Source organism: Mytilus galloprovincialis, chromosome 8, assembly GCF_965363235.1.
Source record: "Mytilus galloprovincialis chromosome 8, xbMytGall1.hap1.1, whole genome shotgun sequence".
Classification (NCBI taxonomy): Eukaryota; Metazoa; Mollusca; class Bivalvia; order Mytilida; family Mytilidae; genus Mytilus; species Mytilus galloprovincialis.
The window spans coordinates 78,081,322-78,101,761 of NC_134845.1; the positions used below are offsets into that span (position 1 = coordinate 78,081,322).

Genomic DNA, 20,440 nt, shown 5'->3' on the forward strand with positions numbered 1-20,440 from the left:
AAACTACTGTATTTACTACTAAACATATGATAAATAAATTTATCTCTATTTTGTGCATTTTTCTTTTGATCTTTTTTTGTGATAATTTTCATATCATGCTTCTCGCTTGAGATGGAAAAATTATCGCTAGAAACTAAGGAGGCCACGTGGCTTTGCTAACGAAATTGACATGAAATTGACAACGTCGTCATAGGTAAAATAGCGATAAACAGATTATCATTGGTCATCTCAACTCGATTGCTTTTCTCACTTTCGCTGTACCAGCTCAAGCGAGAAAATCAATCTCGTTGAGATGATCAACGATAATCTATAAATATACGACGCTTGGAGCTCAATGCCATTAATCTGCGTTTTATCTGTTTTCTAGATTTATTCGAACAATACTTCTTGATCACTGGCTGACTACTGCCACCATTAATAAATCCAAACCTGACCTATATTCGACTCTACCAAACTCGATCGCCTTTTGATTCCTATACTTAACCATGCACATGCACGAGTACAAATGATCGCTACAAGACTATGAAAGATATCCACATAGATAGGAAGATGTGGTATGAGTGCCAATGAGACAACTCTGCATCCAAGTCACAATTTATAAAAGTAAACCATTATAGGTCAAGGTACGGTCTTCAACACGGGGCCTATGCTCACACCCAACAACAGGATATAAAGGTCGATAAAAAATTACTGGTGTAAAACCATTCAAACGGGAAAAACCAACGGTCCAGGTCTGATCTATATATATAAAAAAAAGATAAACGAGAAACACTCTTTCGATCGAGGTATAATATATATCTGTTATTAGGGGCTGAAGGGTCCTGCCAGTCCATTCCATTATTCAAAATATTCATTTCATTATTTAAAATTGGCTATTTTTCAATGTTCACGCGTAATTCGATATTTAAGTCCTTGGTTACTCCTGTAATATCCGTTGCAGAACATATTGACTATATACCTTTTGTTCCTCTTTTAATAAGCTTTCGATTGAGGTATAATATATATCTGTAATTAGGGGCTGAAGGGTCATAGCAGTCCATTCCATAATTCAAAATATCCATTTCATTATTCAAAATGGGCTAACATGTTTAACCCCGTCACATTATTTATGTACATGTATGTGTCTGTCCCAAGTCAGGAGCCTGTAATTTAGTGGTTGTCGTTTGTTTATGTGTTACATATTTGTTTTTCGTTCAGTATTTTACATAAATAAGGCCGTTAGTTTTCTCGTTTGAATTGTTTTACAATGTCTTATCGGGGCCTTAAATAGCTGACTATGCGGTATGGGCTTTGCTCATTGTTGAAGGCCGTACGGTGACCTACAGTTGTTAATGTCTGTGTCATTTTGGTCTTTTGTGGATATTTTTCTCATTGGCAATCATACCACATCTTCTTTTTTATATTTCCTCATTTTTACGCATGTTGTTGCATTTAGGTCCTCCGTAAACCCTCTTATGGTCATTGTGAATCAAAATATAGCTATAGTGTCACAGTCAAATTTTTTTTATATTTATTTCACTATTCACCGCTTCGATTTGAATAATGAAACAAACCATTTCATTATTCATCATTCATTTTTTAATATTGAATAGTGAATAGTGAACTATGAATAATGGACGTACTTCAGCGCGGTTCATATATACGATATATGGGTAGGCCCAAATTGAATACTAACTTTTTTGCAATCTTTATAATGTTCATGTCGTGTTTTTGATACTTTTCGTATTTCATCGAGCACCCATAATATTTCATAATTGAAGGATGGCTAAAATATAGAAATAAGAAATATATTGTTTATTTTCAAATACCACAAATATCTGCCAAAGACCAAACGACGGTAAATTAAACAAACAAGTTGATAGACGGCCTTCAACAATGAGCAAAAGCCATAAAATGTAATAAATTGTTAGACAATTCAAACGAAGATCACCAACAGCCTTCGGTATGTTATGATAAAACATGATAAGACAGAAAGCTGGCAGCCCCCCCCCCCCCCCCAATTTTTGGTAAAACAAAAATGGTTGGTCAAACAGGGAATTGCCGCGGCATGATTGCAGCGTACCCCTCTTCGGCAGTCAGTGATCCTCCCTCTTATGAACATTTCTAAATCCGCCACTGCATGCATGGCAAATCAGAAAATAAAAGTCAGGAATAAAAGACCATTTTAAAAATCTTTGTTTTCTACTAACACTGTCTATATTTTAAAAAGAATATTTAAGATAACATCTTATTTAAAAACTATTTACTAGTAGGTTTGTTTGAAATTGGTGAGAGAAAACAATGTTGCAGGGAGAATAAAGATTTTCATTGAACTTTATATTTCACTCTAAGTCATAAGCCCTGATTTTACACATAATTTACAGTTTTATCTCAGCATGTTATCAGTAATCTGTTACATATATAAACTTTGTGGTCACACTTTCTCTATGGTTCACTAATTGTAACCAGATGTATGTTGACTAAGTAAACCTCAATGTTAAACTGTTTTTATCAGAAATTGTTTTGTATAATTGGTATGTCCCTGTCCTTCCACAGGTTTCATTGTATTTTCTGCTCTCTCTGGTCAAAAATATGATGATTTTGAAAAAAAATCTGGGACTATTAGACCCCGTTTACACAGACAAATAAGATCGATCTTATCGAACGCGGCCCTTGTCTTTTTAAGATCGATTCAAATAAAGATCGATTCAGTTTCGTTGCCAGTGTAAACAGGGTCTTATACTAATAGTATAATAGTCCAGATAACATTTATAATAAGAAAAAAATACAAGATTGATTTTGAAAAAACGAATATTTATTTTCTATTCCTTGTATTTCTTAATCTAATTTAATTTGATAAAATGTATGGAAAAAAAAATCTAGATAAATTTCTCATTAACTTAATGACTTCCTATTTTTTTAAACTATTGTTGAAGTGAATTCAGGAAAAAACAAAGATGTACCATAAACAATTATTCCAGCATCGACAAAGGATCTGATATATATATATATTTTCGTGCGTAAAAATTAACTCTTAAGTAGGCACGAGGTATGCATTGCCCTGCCTGTCTAGTTTGTTTAAATGATCAAACAAACTTTCAATTCCAAGTGTAATACGTAGCTGTAATTAATAGAAAACAAAAACTAACAGATCTTGGAAAAAGAGGGAGGGCTAAACAAAAATATTGTCCTTGATCTATGGATTCATTTTTTATTTATTTTAAATTTTAGATATTGATTGAACTTAAACATACTTTGGAGTAAAGTAGTTTTGACATTTTAGCTACCATTTATTTTACTTAAACTGCGGAGTCCTTGGGACTTTTCTGCGTGACAATTTCTTTTTGGCTTACGGTAATTCATCTTCTTGAATATTTTGTTTTCTTGGGAAAAAAGTTCTCCCTTGATGTCTTTAGCAAAGGTTTTAGGTCCAAAGTTGCATTCACTTTCTCCTGATTATAATTTTGATAGACACCCTTGACCCTAAACAAGAAAATCTGGAATAGGTGCAAAATGAAGACTTGCTGACAAGAAACCTGTATTTGAAAGACAATCTACTGTAACATTTTTTTGCAAGTGTTTGAACGGTTTATTCAATTTCATTTCATTTTGAATATTTTATAAGTTAATATAAACTATACGAAGATTTCAATTGAACAATTTGTTTAACTTTAAAAATCATCAGAATTAATTAATCTATAAGTAAATTTGATAATTTCCAAGCTGGAAACGTTACAAGGTTTAAAGAAAATCCATAAAATAGGGTAACAAGAATTCTGATGATTTGTGACCATAACGAATCACCTTCACAATGTTATTCTATGAAACCCTACTATAGAAAATTCTAAAAGGTTCTATACGGAACTAGATACTAGCTTTTGATCATAAACAAGATATTCATATGATGAAGACATAATCTTTCAATCAGTTTAATTGAGGTCTGGAGCTGGCATGTCAGTTAACTGCTAGTAGTCTGTTGTTATTTATGTATTATTGTCATTTTATTTATTTTCTTTTGTTACATCTTTTGACATCAGACTCGGACTTCTCTTGAACTGAATTTTAATGTGCGTATTGTTATTGTTTTACTTTTCTACATTGGCTAGAGGTATAGGGGGAGGGTTGAGATCTCATAAACATGTTTAACCCCGCCGCAATTTTGCGCCTGTCCCAAGTCAGGAGCCTCTGGCCTTTGTTAGTCTTGTATGATTTTAAATTTTAGTTTCTTGTGTATAATTCGGAGTTTAGTATGACGTCCATTATCACTGTACTATTATGCATATTTTAGGGGCCAGCTGAAGGACACCTACGGGTGCGGGAATTCTCGCTACATTGAAGACCCATTGGTTGCCTTCGGCTGTTGTTTGCTCTATGGTCGGGTGGTTGTCGCTTTGACATATTCACCATTTCCTTTCTCAATTTTATTCTATCCAAGTTTGGCAGAAATCAATGACAGTTTGAGAAGGTTATTATCATTTTTAAACCTTTTACCACAGAATGAATATTTTAGGAGGCCGCAACCAACTACGACGGAATGTACGATGGCTATGTATCGCTTTTGCGACAAAAGTTGCAGGCTCGACAAAAAGGGAGAAATATTAAAAACAAGAAAAATATCTGAAAAAACTGAAGAAAATAAAACATAGTAAATTAACTAACATGCGATACAAAATTTCAAGAAATTCCATCAAGTAATATGGGAGAATATTACAGCACACACAACTATATAAATCGAGATATAAATGTTGAAAAATAAACTTTGAAGTCCAAAGAGAATTTGAGCAAACTGGATTTTATGACAATATGCACATGACTTTGTTTCATTTTAAGATAACAAATCCATATTTATTTAAGTACAAATGCAGTAACAGCAACACATGATTTTCAAAAACTTGAAAAACATGAACTTGTTTCAGCTACCTGTATTTACCTATCTGGTTAATTAGTATGATTGTTTTGATAAGCATTCCTTTTTGTTGTAATAACTACTTGCACCTTTTTTTTTTGGCATTTCTAAAGATATCTTACGTATGTCTTCCTATGCAAGTCAATAAAGGCATATTGCCAAATTCCATTTCTACAAAAACTGAGGTAAATATGTCATTTGATAAATAACATGGTGTAGCTTTTGGTGTCATTTCAACGTCGCAAAATCAATTTTATCAAAAGATAAACGAAAAATATTAATTACACCCCAAATGACTATCCCCCTTTCTCCCCCATAACAGTACAATGTATTTATCAATTTCTTCTTTTCCAGCCTGCCCATTAATGCATGACAATATCTGAACCTATGTCATTCTCTTTTTAAAAGTGTGTAATATTTGCTACTGTGCAAAACAATTAAAATTGCAATACAACATAATCCCTTTGCAGTTGACATAGAATAAATTAAAGTTTAATTATAAATATTTTAATATATTTCTTTTTCTATATCAACTTCTGATATCAAACTTTCACATAGAATCGATTCTAAATTGGCTAGATTTGATTTAGTCAGTTCTATACATAGAACAGTATTAAGAACTCTTTATCTTAAATGTAAATAAGTCTTATTAATAATAATATATACATATTGTGAAGCCAAGGTGGTCGAGTGGTATATATAAATATATAAATATATACAACTCGTCTAAACATCAACCTAACAATGTTAGATCTGTAACTTTGCTTTCGCAAATTTTTTGTTCTTCCCTCGCCGGGATTCGATTAAACTGACGAGGAAAGGTAACACACGGGCGCTGAAAGCTTTATTATTGTAAAGCCCAGGTGGTCTTGTGGTCTAGCGGGACGGCTACAGTGCAGGCGATTTGGTGCCACGATATGTCAGTAGCATGGGTTCGAATCCCGGCGAACCCATGCTACTGAGATATCGTGGCACCAAATCGCCTGCACTGTAACCGGCGCGCTAGATCACACGAACACATGGGCTTCATAAAAATGAAGCTTTCGCTGGCTGGGTGTTACCTTTCCTCGCCAGTTTTAATCTAGAATCGTACTACAGTACATGCTATAAAAGGCATGAAGATGTTATTTTTACAGATCAGCTAAATTATCTATATATATAGTGAAGGATCCTACAAATTAATGTAAGATACAGTCACAGAAATAATTATATTTACAAGTACGTCTGAACCAGTGACAATTTTACAACAGATGTATCTATCGGATCACCAGCAGTGGTGGTAATACATGACTGTGTACATTCTGTATATACAACTCGTCTAAACATCAACCCAATAATGTAAGATCTGTAAATTTGCTTTCGCAATTGTTCTGTTCTTGTTATATGCTGGTGATCCGATAGATACATCTGTTGTAAAATTGTCACTGGTTCAGACGTACTTGTAAATATAATTATTTCTGTGACTGTATCTTACATTAATTTGTAGGATCCTTCGTGTGGTCTAGCGGGACGGCTGCAGTGCAGGCGATTTGGTGTCACGATATCACAGTAGCATGGGTTCGAATCCCGGCGAGGGAAGAACCAAAAATTTGCGAAAGCAAATTTACAGATCTAACATTGTTGGGTTGATGTTTAGACGAGTTGTATATACATTATGTACACAGCCATGTATCACCATCATTGATGGCGATCCGATGGATACATCTGTTGTAGGGTTGTCACTGACTCAGACGTACTTATGAATATAATTATTTTCTGTGACTGTATCTTACATTAATTTGTAGGATCCTTTACTATAGATAATTTAGCTGATCTGTAACAATAACATCTCTTCATGCCTTATATATCATGTACTGTAGTACGCCGCTAGATTAAAACTGACGTGGAAAGGTAACACATGCCCACCGAAAGCTCTTTTTTTGAGAGCCCAGGTGGTCGTGTGGTCTAGCGGGACGGCTGCAGTGCAGGCGATTTGGTGTCACGATATCACAGTAGCATGGGTTCGAATCCCGGCGAGGGAAGAACCAAAAATTTGCGAAAGCAAATTTACAGATCTAACATTGTTGGGTTGATGTTTAGACGAGTTGTATATACATTATGTACACAGCCATGTATCACCATCATTGATGGCGATCCGATGGATACATCTGTTGTAGGGTTGTCACTGACTCAGACGTACTTATGAATATAATTATTTTCTGTGACTGTATCTTACATTAATTTGTAGGATCCTTTACTATAGATAATTTAGCTGATCTGTAACAATAACATCTCTTCATGCCTTATATATCATGTACTGTAGTACGCCGCTAGATTAAAACTGACGTGGAAAGGTAACACATGCCCACCGAAAGCTCTTTTTTTGAGAGCCCAGGTGGTCGTGTGGTCTAGCGGGACGGCTGCAGTGCAGGCGATTTGGTGTCACGATATCACAGTAGCATGGGTTCGAATCCCGGCGAGGGAAGAACCAAAAATTTGCGAAAGCAAATTTACAGATCTAACATTGTTGGGTTGATGTTTAGACGAGTTGTATATACATTATGTACACAGCCATGTATCACCATCATTGATGGCGATCCGATGGATACATCTGTTGTAGGGTTGTCACTGACTCAGACGTACTTATGAATATAATTATTTTCTGTGACTGTATCTTACATTAATTTGTAGGATCCTTTACTATAGATAATTTAGCTGATCTGTAACAATAACATCTCTTCATGCCTTATATATCATGTACTGTAGTACGCCGCTAGATTAAAACTGACGTGGAAAGGTAACACATGCCCACCGAAAGCTCTTTTTTTGAGAGCCCAGGTGGTCGTGTGGTCTAGCGGGACGGCTGCAGTGCAGGCGATTTGGTGTCACGATATCACAGTAGCATGGGTTCGAATCCCGGCGAGGGAAGAACCAAAAATTTGCGAAAGCAAATTTACAGATCTAACATTGTTGGGTTGATGTTTAGACGAGTTGTATATACATTATGTACACAGCCATGTATCACCATCATTGATGGCGATCCGATGGATACATCTGTTGTAGGGTTGTCACTGACTCAGACGTACTTATGAATATAATTATTTTCTGTGACTGTATCTTACATTAATTTGTAGGATCCTTTACTATAGATAATTTAGCTGATCTGTAACAATAACATCTCTTCATGCCTTATATATCATGTACTGTAGTACGCCGCTAGATTAAAACTGACGTGGAAAGGTAACACATGCCCACCGAAAGCTCTTTTTTTGAGAGCCCAGGTGGTCGTGTGGTCTAGCGGGACGGCTGCAGTGCAGGCGATTTGGTGTCACGATATCACAGTAGCATGGGTTCGAATCCCGGCGAGGGAAGAACCAAAAATTTGCGAAAGCAAATTTACAGATCTAACATTGTTGGGTTGATGTTTAGACGAGTTGTATATACATTATGTACACAGCCATGTATCACCATCATTGATGGCGATCCGATGGATACATCTGTTGTAGGGTTGTCACTGACTCAGACGTACTTATGAATATAATTATTTTCTGTGACTGTATCTTACATTAATTTGTAGGATCCTTTACTATAGATAATTTAGCTGATCTGTAACAATAACATCTCTTCATGCCTTATATATCATGTACTGTAGTACGCCGCTAGATTAAAACTGACGTGGAAAGGTAACACATGCCCACCGAAAGCTCTTTTTTTGAGAGCCCAGGTGGTCGTGTGGTCTAGCGGGACGGCTGCAGTGCAGGCGATTTGGTGTCACGATATCACAGTAGCATGGGTTCGAATCCCGGCGAGGGAAGAACCAAAAATTTGCGAAAGCAAATTTACAGATCTAACATTGTTGGGTTGATGTTTAGACGAGTTGTATATACATTATGTACACAGCCATGTATCACCATCATTGATGGCGATCCGATGGATACATCTGTTGTAGGGTTGTCACTGACTCAGACGTACTTATGAATATAATTATTTTCTGTGACTGTATCTTACATTAATTTGTAGGATCCTTTACTATAGATAATTTAGCTGATCTGTAACAATAACATCTCTTCATGCCTTATATATCATGTACTGTAGTACGCCGCTAGATTAAAACTGACGTGGAAAGGTAACACATGCCCACCGAAAGCTCTTTTTTTGAGAGCCCAGGTGGTCGTGTGGTCTAGCGGGACGGCTGCAGTGCAGGCGATTTGGTGTCACGATATCACAGTAGCATGGGTTCGAATCCCGGCGAGGGAAGAACCAAAATTTTGCGAAAGCAAATTTACAGATCTAACATTGTTGGGTTGATGTTTAGACGAGTTGTATATACATTATGTACACAGCCATGTATCACCATCATTGATGGCGATCCGATGGATACATCTGTTGTAGGGTTGTCACTGACTCAGACGTACTTATGAATATAATTATTTTCTGTGACTGTATCTTACATTAATTTGTAGGATCCTTTACTATAGATAATTTAGCTGATCTGTAACAATAACATCTCTTCATGCCTTATATATCATGTACTGTAGTACGCCGCTAGATTAAAACTGACGTGGAAAGGTAACACATGCCCACCGAAAGCTCTTTTTTTGAGAGCCCAGGTGGTCGTGTGGTCTAGCGGGACGGCTGCAGTGCAGGCGATTTGGTGTCACGATATCACAGTAGCATGGGTTCGAATCCCGGCGAGGGAAGAACCAAAAATTTGCGAAAGCAAATTTACAGATCTAACATTGTTGGGTTGATGTTTAGACGAGTTGTATATACATTATGTACACAGCCATGTATCACCATCATTGATGGCGATCCGATGGATACATCTGTTGTAGGGTTGTCACTGACTCAGACGTACTTATGAATATAATTATTTTCTGTGACTGTATCTTACATTAATTTGTAGGATCCTTTACTATAGATAATTTAGCTGATCTGTAACAATAACATCTCTTCATGCCTTATATATCATGTACTGTAGTACGCCGCTAGATTAAAACTGACGTGGAAAGGTAACACATGCCCACCGAAAGCTCTTTTTTTGAGAGCCCAGGTGGTCGTGTGGTCTAGCGGGACGGCTGCAGTGCAGGCGATTTGGTGTCACGATATCACAGTAGCATGGGTTCGAATCCCGGCGAGGGAAGAACCAAAAATTTGCGAAAGCAAATTTACAGATCTAACATTGTTGGGTTGATGTTTAGACGAGTTGTATATACATTATGTACACAGCCATGTATCACCATCATTGATGGCGATCCGATGGATACATCTGTTGTAGGGTTGTCACTGACTCAGACGTACTTATGAATATAATTATTTTCTGTGACTGTATCTTACATTAATTTGTAGGATCCTTTACTATAGATAATTTAGCTGATCTGTAACAATAACATCTCTTCATGCCTTATATATCATGTACTGTAGTACGCCGCTAGATTAAAACTGACGTGGAAAGGTAACACATGCCCACCGAAAGCTCTTTTTTTGAGAGCCCAGGTGGTCGTGTGGTCTAGCGGGACGGCTGCAGTGCAGGCGATTTGGTGTCACGATATCACAGTAGCATGGGTTCGAATCCCGGCGAGGGAAGAACCAAAAATTTGCGAAAGCAAATTTACAGATCTAACATTGTTGGGTTGATGTTTAGACGAGTTGTATATACATTATGTACACAGCCATGTATCACCATCATTGATGGCGATCCGATGGATACATCTGTTGTAGGGTTGTCACTGACTCAGACGTACTTATGAATATAATTATTTTCTGTGACTGTATCTTACATTAATTTGTAGGATCCTTTACTATAGATAATTTAGCTGATCTGTAACAATAACATCTCTTCATGCCTTATATATCATGTACTGTAGTACGCCGCTAGATTAAAACTGACGTGGAAAGGTAACACATGCCCACCGAAAGCTCTTTTTTTGAGAGCCCAGGTGGTCGTGTGGTCTAGCGGGACGGCTGCAGTGCAGGCGATTTGGTGTCACGATATCACAGTAGCATGGGTTCGAATCCCGGCGAGGGAAGAACCAAAAATTTGCGAAAGCAAATTTACAGATCTAACATTGTTGGGTTGATGTTTAGACGAGTTGTATATACATTATGTACACAGCCATGTATCACCATCATTGATGGCGATCCGATGGATACATCTGTTGTAGGGTTGTCACTGACTCAGACGTACTTATGAATATAATTATTTTCTGTGACTGTATCTTACATTAATTTGTAGGATCCTTTACTATAGATAATTTAGCTGATCTGTAACAATAACATCTCTTCATGCCTTATATATCATGTACTGTAGTACGCCGCTAGATTAAAACTGACGTGGAAAGGTAACACATGCCCACCGAAAGCTCTTTTTTTGAGAGCCCAGGTGGTCGTGTGGTCTAGCGGGACGGCTGCAGTGCAGGCGATTTGGTGTCACGATATCACAGTAGCATGGGTTCGAATCCCGGCGAGGGAAGAACCAAAATTTTGCGAAAGCAAATTTACAGATCTAACATTGTTGGGTTGATGTTTAGACGAGTTGTATATACATTATGTACACAGCCATGTATCACCATCATTGATGGCGATCCGATGGATACATCTGTTGTAGGGTTGTCACTGACTCAGACGTACTTATGAATATAATTATTTTCTGTGACTGTATCTTACATTAATTTGTAGGATCCTTTACTATAGATAATTTAGCTGATCTGTAACAATAACATCTCTTCATGCCTTATATATCATGTACTGTAGTACGCCGCTAGATTAAAACTGACGTGGAAAGGTAACACATGCCCACCGAAAGCTCTTTTTTTGAGAGCCCAGGTGGTCGTGTGGTCTAGCGGGACGGCTGCAGTGCAGGCGATTTGGTGTCACGATATCACAGTAGCATGGGTTCGAATCCCGGCGAGGGAAGAACCAAAAATTTGCGAAAGCAAATTTACAGATCTAACATTGTTGGGTTGATGTTTAGACGAGTTGTATATACATTATGTACACAGCCATGTATCACCATCATTGATGGCGATCCGATGGATACATCTGTTGTAGGGTTGTCACTGACTCAGACGTACTTATGAATATAATTATTTTCTGTGACTGTATCTTACATTAATTTGTAGGATCCTTTACTATAGATAATTTAGCTGATCTGTAACAATAACATCTCTTCATGCCTTATATATCATGTACTGTAGTACGCCGCTAGATTAAAACTGACGTGGAAAGGTAACACATGCCCACCGAAAGCTCTTTTTTTGAGAGCCCAGGTGGTCGTGTGGTCTAGCGGGACGGCTGCAGTGCAGGCGATTTGGTGTCACGATATCACAGTAGCATGGGTTCGAATCCCGGCGAGGGAAGAACCAAAAATTTGCGAAAGCAAATTTACAGATCTAACATTGTTGGGTTGATGTTTAGACGAGTTATATATATATATATATATATAGGGCAGAACAAAAAAAAATGCGAGAGTAAATTTACAGATACAACAGTTCTACCTATAACAGTTTAATACAGTTCTATCTAAAACTGGTTCTGACAGTTCTACTAAGAACAGTTTTTGGGGTAGAACTGTTCTAGGTAGAACTGTTCTAGGAGAGTTTACAACAGCTCTATGACAGATTATTCTGACAATTCTAACGAGAGATCAGAAGTTATATCCACTGTATGATTCCAAAAGAAGGTCCTGCATTTATTGTTCCCCTTCTTCTTTTTTTTTAAATCAGGTCGTCATTTTGCACTTTTTTTTTTAATGACTCAGAGGACATAAGAGAAAAAGGTAAGCACGTGTAACCTGCCCCAAACGTTAGATTGTGTTTACGATAGAAACAAAAAGAAAAAAAAAGCTGTTTACTTAATAAAACAGAATAAAAAGGGTGGGTTACCCCAACCTTGATATCCTTTTCCCAGTCTAGGCGTATCAGTGCATGTTCATAGATCTCCGTTGTAGAAAAACATCTTCCTATATCTATTTGAAATACATCCAATTTGGGGTCCTCATTGCGGTCTGCTTTTAAATCATTTCGATTTCTTTCAGAAACAAATAAAATACAGAATTGTGAAAAATATAAAATTCAACTTTTGAACATGTTCAGTTCAATATAACTAAATATGTACAGTCATTTTAAAAATGAATTATCTTAATTTACTTGTCATAGCGTTTCTGAAAAACTAATGCGCGCCAATGTAATTACGCAAACGTAAAAAATAACAAGAAGTAATTGTAACAGGATGCTGTTACGAAGTCTCCCAAACAAAGCTCCCATAACTCGCCATTCCTATGGTACCATCCATTTACAAGTATTCAAACAGGAGGGGTGGTGGTGAACACCAGGGACTTTACCTACATTTCATTAGATTTGTTTTATCGTCCCATACAAGAATATATATGGTTTAGGGGTGGGGATCTCAATCATTTAAAAGTTGTGGGGTGGGGTTGACCCCATGGACTCTCCCTATATTTCATTTGATGTGCTTTATTCTTCCATTCAAGAATATATATGGTTTAGGGGTGGGGATCTTGACCGTTTACAAGTTTTCTATCAAGATGGGGGTGGGGTGACTCTCTAGGGACTTCCCTTTTATTTCATTTCATTTGTTTTATTGACCCCTACAATAATATAGATGGTTAAGGGATGGGGATCTGGACTGTTTACAAGATAATAGCACATTCTCAAATTGAACAGGGTGGGGATGACCCCAGTTACTTCCCTTTAATTTCATTTGATTTGTTTTATCCTCAAATTCAAGAATGTATATGGTTTAGGGGTGGGGATCTGGACCGTTTACAAGTTCTCAAACAAAAGGGGGTGGGGTGACTCCCTAGGGACTTCTCTTTTATTTCATTGCATTTGTTTTATTGTCCCCTACAATAATATAGATAGTTAAGGGATGGGGATCTGGGCCGTTTACTAGTTAATAGCACGTTCTCAAATTGAATGGGGTGGGGGTGACCCCCCATGACATTCCCATTAGTTTTATTTCATTTGTTTTATTGTCCCATTCATGAATATATATGGTTTAGGGGTGGGGATCTGAATGGTTTACAAAATAATAGCATATTTTCAAATTGAAAGGGGTGGGGGTGACCCCATGGACTTCCCTTTTCTTACATTTGATTTGTTTTATTGTCCTCTACAAGAATATATATGGTTTAGGGGTGGGGATCTGGACCGTTTACAAGATAATAGCACATTCTCAAATTGAATGGGGTGGGGGTGACCCCCGGGACTTCCTATTAGTTTCATTTGATTTGTTTTATTGTCCCATTCAAGAATATATATGGTTTAGGGGTGGGTATCTGGGTCGTTTACAAGATAATAGCATATTCTCAAATTGAAGGGGGTGGGGATGACCCCCATGGGACTTGCCCTATGTTTTATGCAATTTGTTTTATTGTCCTTTGAGCATTTCTGAAGACTGCATGTGTCTATCACTTATAGTTTTCAAGTTATATTCTTTTGAAAATTTTAGAAAATAGAATCCTATGCCCCTCCCTTCTTTCTGCCCCCCCCCCCAAAATACCCCTAAATAGACCCCAATGCACAAACGAACAATAAATTGCTCATCTAGACATATAAGTCTAACATTCTATGAAACCCTAAGTTAATCTGACAAGCGATTTGGAGAAACGCTGCGGACAAGTTCATTTTTAAAGTGGCGGAAGAAGAGGAAGAAGGAGAAGAAGAAGAGGAAGAAGAAGAATAATAAAAATAATAAGAACTGAGCAAAAACAATAAGTCTCCAAACTTTGTTTGGGAGACTTAATAATCACAAAATGCGCGCAAATGAAATGCGTCCGCATAACTTTCACTTACGGAAAAGCGATTTATGTTGTACAAACGGGTATCATTATTTGCGAAAGAGTCGTTAGCAAAATACGACGACTGGGAAAAAAAATCCCGTTTACTTCGTGAATATTGTGAAATTTGCGCTAAAACAGCTTTTACTTTTTTTTAGTGTGCCCTTTTATACTAGTATGCGGCACATTTGGTTATTTTTTTTTTAAAGAATTATCCACCCATCTGTAAAACTGTGTTGAATATATTAAAAAGAAAGACAAATTTTAAAATGTATAATCTTAAATCTTTACGCTTTTCCAATGTAATGGGAGATAACTTATTTTTAAAATAAATATTTTCCTCTGAAACAGATATGATTGTTGACAAAAAGAGTTACATCCCATCATAAATATTATCAAAAAAGTAATACGATATTTAAAAAATATCTGACAAAGTGCACTGTATAGAAGTAAATTTCGTATATATATGATTATTATAAATATCAAATGAAAGAAAAATGTCAAAATGTCAAAATATATTTAGTTTATAATAAGGGGGATAATCAAAACTGCTTGTTTCTAAAAATATATTCTATTTGTGTTGTTGATATGTACATATGTACTTCGATAAATACATGTTGTTTAAACTATTCATAACTGAATTATTCCTTATAAAAGACGATAAAAATCAATCAATGAAATTTAGCCATTATCCAAGCTCTTGTTATTTGTTGTGTTTTGTATTTTCTGTTACTGGGATAAAAGATAACCAGAACGTCCATGGAAATCTGACGAAGACCTTTACTTACTTGAAAATCTCTAAAGGTTTGGGGGATTTTCAAGATTTAAATATTGATTTACGTAAGTTGTAAATATTTTTTCAACGAAAGTTTCTTTTTTCTTCTTCTTCCTTTTGAACAATTATAATAAGCCCGATCGTAAAGTCGTCTTGTTTTCTTAATAACGTTTTCGCTCCATTTTATTTGGTACAACATGTATTCATATGACAGTAGTGAAGCCTTGTTGACCCTTAAGAAGAAGAATTACTTCATCATTGAAATTAAACAAGAAACATAATATAAAAAAGAAGATGTGGTATGATTGCCAATGAGACAACTATCCATAAAAGACCAAAATGATACAGACATTAACAACTATAGGTCATCGTTCGGCCTTCAACAATGAGCAAAGCCCATACCGCATAGTCAGCTATAAATGGCCCCGATAAAACAATGTAAAACACGTTACCAAAACTGGCATTAAATTTCAAATTTACCGAACAAAAATTGATCCGTATAAACTTGTTATTTAATCTAAATTAAATTTCAGTTAAATCGTTTGATATTAGTAGTTTCGATAAAAAATAAACGTATACCAAAACTGGCATTAAATTTCAAATTTACCGAACAAAAATTGATCAGTATAAACTTGTTATTTAATCTAAATTAAATTTCAGTTAAATCGTCTGATATTAGTAGTTTTGATAAAAAATAAACGTATGTTTAAACGAAAAATTTAACGGTGATAAACTAGATTTAAACCTTTTAAATAACAAATTTAAACTGCTATTATTTTTCAAATAAATAACAAGTTTAATAACCCATAAATCGGAATTAAACTAAAGAAAATAAGAAATTTAAAAAAATTATTAAACTTTCATAAACTACTAAAATAATTCTTCATAAATCAGACCTTAAATTCAAAACTAGAAATTTAATTTATGAATAAACTTTGTAAACGTATCATTTCATGCAGTGGGTCTATTGGAGGCAGTTTAACCAAATCGAAAATAAAAGATTCATCTATATAATCGTATATTCCACCAGCTTTTAAAGTATCTAATTCATTAGATTCATTAGCTTTGCTACAAGAATTTCTCAGTTTTCTTTCTGGTGATAATCTTTGCTTTGTGTAATATCGGAACCAAATCATGCATATTATCAGAACCAGGGAAAGTGTGACAGTGCAGATGATAAAGATCATTTCTGTATTGATTTTACCTGCAAAGAGTTTAAATTTTTAAATTGTTCTGAAATCATCGTACAGATAATTCAATAATATTAAGAGTAAACCTGAAATATCATCTATATCATGTTGAACTCGTTAAGAAGAAGACTGTTTTATGTCAATCAGCTGTTTGTTGACTTTGATAATTTTATCACTTCGTTTAGAAACCATGCATTTGTCATAGATATGTAATAAGGGACTTACCGTCATTTGTATCTGATACAACACTTGACACTATGAACAGGTGTGACGAACTGAAGTCTGCAGATAAAAAATAAAACATGTTTGCATTTTTAGTATTTTATCTATACTTATATACCTATATGAAGTTATTTTCTTTCAGAACGACGGGTCATTCTTTTTCGGACGATACCATGTTTCAATGAAATATGCTCCAAGGCATAAAATAATGACCTGTGTGAGGTCATTATTTTCCTTGATAAAAATGCAATCTATAATTTACTTCAAAATTTTATTCTTCTGATAGTTTTTTGTTGTCGATTTGGAAATTTATTTTTTAAAGTTCAATCGATGATAGGTGTAAAAGAAACCGTCATTGCCCGCATTGTAATTTTAGAAACAAATAACGTGAAGTTTTGTTAATTTATCGCTACAACAAAGAAACATTATCATATATGTGAGATGAATTTTAATGCAGACTTTCATAAAATAAAGCCAGATTTAACATATTCGTGTGAAAGATTTTGAAAATTTTATTGAGTCACACTGAATAGATTGATTGATTTTTGGTTGCTTGATTAACGTCCAGAGGCAAATATTTCATGCATGTTCAGGACGATACACACTGAATAGGAAATCATACTGTGATATAGATCTCTGTCATTTGAGTGATTTCTGTGGTAGATAAAAACCCGAGATGCATGTATTACAATCCTCAAAAATGCCAGTACCTACGTGTCAGGTTCGTCATTATCCATTGACACTTCAAACGTTACATGATTAATGTTAACCGACATAGATCAAAGATGAAGAAGTTAAAATGTGTTGTTGCTGCAGAAAAAACCAAATTATAAACAATAAATACCAAACTAAAACTTTTTTCATGTCTAACCAAACGTAAATCAAATTGAAAAGTTGACATTCCAGCAGCACCTGCATACGGGGTACATATCTCCCAATTGATACGATTGTTCCGTGCTTGTATTTGCTATCATGATTTTCTTGATACAGGGTTGCTGCTCACAAGGCAGTTATCAAACCAAGAGTTCAAAATGGTGAAGTTGAAATCATCTCTTCGTAAATTTTACGGACGCCATCACGAGTAAATTGACCGTTATCAAATAACCGTTTCACAGATGATATCGAATATGTTCCTTACGTCGTAAGTACAATCCCCTTCCCTTTCATGAATTTGACCTACCGACTAAGACTATTTACCGGATTTGTTATAACATGAGCAACACGACGGTTGTCACATGTGAAGCAGGATCTGCTTACTGTTCCGGAGCACCTGAGATCACCCTTAGTTTTTTTGTGAGGTTCGTGTTGCTTATTTCCTGGTTTTCTATATTGTGTCATATGTACTATTGTTTGTCTGTTTGTATTTTTCGTTTTTACCATGGTGTTGTCAAGTTTATTTTTGATTTATTAGTTTGACTGTCCCTCTGGTATCTTTCGTCCCTCTCTTACAGAAAACTGAGGTACCACAATTCCAATAGGTTTTACCAAATACAGTTAAGATAAACTATCCCCGTGTAATTTAGAAATGTTCAAAAGCTATAAAAAACAACTCTCTCAGCCAAGATACCTTATATGGGTTTGATGTTATTTAAGATTCCTTTTGATTATATATTTTTTCACGCATTTTTGTAATTTCACACCCTAGCTGTTAATATATTACATTTAATCGTTCCTGGTCATTTGTGCAAGTTTGGGAAAGCGCGTAGATCGCATAAAATTACTAAAATGTTATTTTCTTATTTCATTTACCATATATTCGTGTTACTGCATCTATACCATTTGATATATTGCGACATCCCACTATGTTGTTACATCTTAAATAAAAACATATAATGTAATTGCTAAGAAATGACACATTAGAAGACACGTTTATTTTTCCTGTATAGTTCTGTTATGAAAATATGTCAGCATTCACATTACTTTTCACAAGTCCAACATTTGTAAACTAAGAATGGGTCACCGCAAAGTAGTACTCAATGTTTATGTCTTTCTAAAACTTCAACGTGTGGTACAGAGGAAAAATGATCAATTGTGCATTCATAATGCATGTTGTGAGTTTATTAACGCCTTTTACATCAACAACACTACCTTAGTTATATTTTGGTATGGCGGTCTTTAGTAATATGCTATTTTTAGTCGTTTTTGTACTCTATTGCTAAGGTATGTCAAAGATTCAGTAAAACAAATATCAAAAACACAAAAAAAATTAAAAATAAAGTAAATGTGCATTTCATTTTCACTTTGTGTGTTCTTATGTGTTTACCTTTGGGTATTATTAATGTCACAGCTATAACCAGACAATTGACAAGTTCTCCCACAATTACGAAGCCATTAGTGAATGTCGATAGAGGGTAACTATATTTCGATGAATATATTCTTTTTAACTTAGGACAGGATTAAATACTTACTCTTGAAACTTTTCACAAACACAAAATTCTCCACACTTTCGACCGTACAATCCTATTGGGCAAATACGACATGCGTCCCCACTGTCAGATCGATAGCCATTTGCACAAACTTACAAAAATAAAAAAATACGTAAAAGTAAACTTTTATTAAATATTTGACTGAAATAAATTTCAAAAGTATTTTTTAGTAAAACAATGTAAAACTCTATATTTTTAATATATATATAATAGAGTCGTTTACATTATTTCAAGTTCAATTTTTCAGACAATCGTGGAAGTAAAAGCAACTGGAATTGTATAAATCAAACGGCAAAAGAGCAACAGTTCTTTTTCGTATTTTATAACAGTCATTCACCTTTTTCTATATATTCATACCCTGAAACACCGTAACAACCGTGAGTGATATTTCAATGATTTTCCTTATTTCTAAGTAAAAGTAATATTTTGAAAAGATTATTCCTCAGCTACTGTAATTGTCATGAATATAAGTTATTCGATTAGAAAAGAATATATGGATATATACATTTCATTAAGAGGAGGATGACACCCAGCGACAGTCATACTAACAAGTCTAAGATAAACTGAAAACGCCAAAGGTCTTTCCAAACGAGAAAACCGACGATTAATCAATCTACGGACTACTATATACCACATGCAAGACTACACAAATGAAAGGGGAAAGATTCCATATATATATTCATCATTTTATTTTAATATAACATTTATCTCACCAACACAAATTCCGTTTATATCTTCGTGGTTATCACAACAATGCCATACTTTTGTTCCGTTACTGTAATAAAACAGACGATGATAAATTTTATATGTTGTTTTACAGGTATTGTCTTCAAAAATAAAATTACAACAGAATATTCACGACTAAAAATAGTAGCGTACTATCATGCTTCTTCAACCTTATGTTACGTAATTCTTAATTGATTTTTTTTTCTTAATGTAATATATTTGAAAATGAAAATAGGGAAAGTGTTAAAGAGACAATAACCCGACCAAACAGCAGACAACATTCCAAGGCCACAAATTAGTCTTCAAAACAGCGAAAAATCCCCGCAGCAAGAGCCGGCTTCAGCTGACTCCTAAATGAAAATGTGTACTAGTTCAGTGAATAAGGACGTCATTCTTCACTCAAAAACATATAAATGAAGTATTTTTTTTTACAAGACT

The 20,440-nt window shown here is 35.2% G+C and overlaps 2 long non-coding RNA genes across 2 annotated transcripts; both read right to left on the reverse strand.

Annotated features, from left to right (window-relative positions):
* Window positions 1-16,401: 16,401 nt before the first annotated feature.
* LOC143043541 (uncharacterized) lies at window positions 16,402-17,249 on the reverse strand. The gene is made up of 2 exons (XR_012968452.1): window positions 16,854-17,249; window positions 16,402-16,642 (listed from the first exon to the last, which is right to left on the reverse strand). It is a non-coding gene; the product is annotated as an uncharacterized LOC143043541 (long non-coding RNA).
* Window positions 17,250-18,599: 1,350 nt separating this feature from the next.
* LOC143043542 (uncharacterized) lies at window positions 18,600-20,054 on the reverse strand. Its single transcript, XR_012968453.1, has 3 exons — window positions 19,990-20,054; window positions 19,259-19,367; window positions 18,600-18,664 (listed from the first exon to the last, which is right to left on the reverse strand). It is a non-coding gene; the product is annotated as an uncharacterized LOC143043542 (long non-coding RNA).
* Between the last annotated feature and the right edge of the window lie 386 nt (window positions 20,055-20,440).